The sequence below is a fragment of the Arachis ipaensis genome, chromosome B01, assembly GCF_000816755.2.
Source record: "Arachis ipaensis cultivar K30076 chromosome B01, Araip1.1, whole genome shotgun sequence".
Taxonomy (NCBI): domain Eukaryota; kingdom Viridiplantae; phylum Streptophyta; class Magnoliopsida; order Fabales; family Fabaceae; genus Arachis; species Arachis ipaensis.
The window spans coordinates 125,311,712-125,313,969 of NC_029785.2; positions in this window are offsets into that span (position 1 = coordinate 125,311,712).

A 2,258-nucleotide genomic window follows, 5' to 3' on the forward strand; every position below is an offset into this window, starting at 1 on the left:
TGTCTAATATGATACACCCGAACCGCAACAACTCAACTACACAATGACCTTTAAAGCCATAAACTGTAAATACACAGGCTGCATAATACACCATGTCAAAAACTAAAAACACACCCAATCATGTCTGATATAATACACCTGAACAACAACAACTCAATTAAAATAACAAAACCAGTACTGTAGATACACCCACACTTCAAGGAAGAATACACCCAAAAAAAGACCTGATCTACACCCGAGCGTCTGCTATAAATTCCAGGTAATTAATCACAACTAATACATTGAATCGACAGATTCATGTTAACGTGTTAGTTTCACAGTCAATGTTCAGCAATTTTTCAACTACACAATGCTATACAAATTACTGAAAGAAAATTCATTATGTAAATCAAATCTTAGGAACTTCGTTAGATTCAAATTCATAATCCACTTCGCCTGGATTCAGCTGACAATCTGAGGTTGAATGATCCATTATCTTCAAAACGAGTTCAAACTTTGATTTCAGAAAACAACAAATCAAAATAGAAAACGAAGCTCGAGTTGCAGAGAGAGAAAAAGGTAACGTAAACGAAGAACATACCAGTGAGAAAAGGAGAGGAAAAAAACGATGGAGAAGAAGCAGGGAAGACGCGCGAGAAGAAGAACAACCAAATCTCAAAATAACGAAAACGAAGAAGGAAACAAATATTTTAAATTTGGTAGTTAGATATACGCGGGATCTTATATAGCGCGTGTAATCAACGTATGTGGAGGAGCGCGTATTTTGGTTTTATTGTTTAATGAACTTGTAAAGCATACAAGTCCTAATGGCTTGTATGCAGAGCTTTTCCGTATTGTAATCATCATTCTACTATTAAAAAGATTGTTAACAACATCAGCTACAAATAAACCTAAGTATCATATGAACATGTGATACTATAACAAAGTATCAAACAATTTACGAGAATAATAACTCATTCTTCTAAATCAATTTAATTTGAAAATCAACTCCGTAGCCTAAGAACATAAAGAGAGGAGTTCATGACATTACAACCTCACAATATATGTATTATTTTAAATATTTGCATTAAGGTATGATTTCTAATTTAGTTTCTCTTCCAAACCATGCTAACTTGAGCATTGGAATATTTGTAAGAACACTCCTTATCATTGGGACATTAAAAACTTAGAATTGGAGGATGATGAGTTGACAACAACCTCATGTTTCCAACCTATTTTCTATAATTTCGTTCGGGTAATTCCTATACTTGAAAAAATAAACTTTTAAACAAAAAGATTGATGTTGAATTATCAATCAACTGTATATACCCACTGCACTACAAAATTGTACCAAAAGTCAAAACTATTGGCCTCTCGGCCTTCTGCACCATGATTCAATAAACAATGTACATGCATAAAGTTATTAAAGTAGCAGTGTTGCAGTCCCACTCATCTAGGTTCTTCTAGATGCATAATGACAGTATTTTATACTAAATTTTAATTATCTATTATTTATCCTTTCTCAAGTAGTGAAAAGTTTTTAAAAATTCACAGATGAATACAATTTTATTATTTATTTATATTCACTTACAATAAAAGAGATGAACTTTATCCAAACATAATGGCGACTAAAGAAATTTTTTTCACTCTTTGGCGTATTATCCTGATTGTAATATAATATATAAATTTATAAACTAATATGTACTTTTTTCAAAGGTATCTTCCATTGCTTGTTTGACAATATTCAACAAAATCGATCCCGTTGTTGAAATGGTGATTTGGAATTTGGAGTTTTGCGTGCCCTCACATTGCGTTGAAGCGTCATTCACTGTGTTGAGGGTAACTGGATAAGCCCCGACCTCGAACAAGAGAAGAGAACAAACGAAAGAGGGTTCAAACGTAAAAAAAAAAATGCAGAGAAACTTTTATGATTTAACGGTTATGAATTTTGGGTTCAATTTATAAATTATAATTACTTTAGAGAATGCTACACCGAATGCAAATCTATTACTTAGCTTTGACCAAAGACCACTCCCTAATAGTCATTGATGGTGATCTGATGTCGCTGTCTCTAGATTTCTCTCTCCTCCTTAGATCTTCTACACTTGCACACATAGAGATAGATGAGATCAAGAAGCGTGGAGGCAAGTTACGAAACAAAACAAAAATTAATAGCTGTGTCAGAAACATGAATCTACATGAAACCAAAACTACTCATTTTTATATGTTAAAGTGTTTGTGTAGGCGTCATTGATAAAAAAAATATATATTTTTTTAAT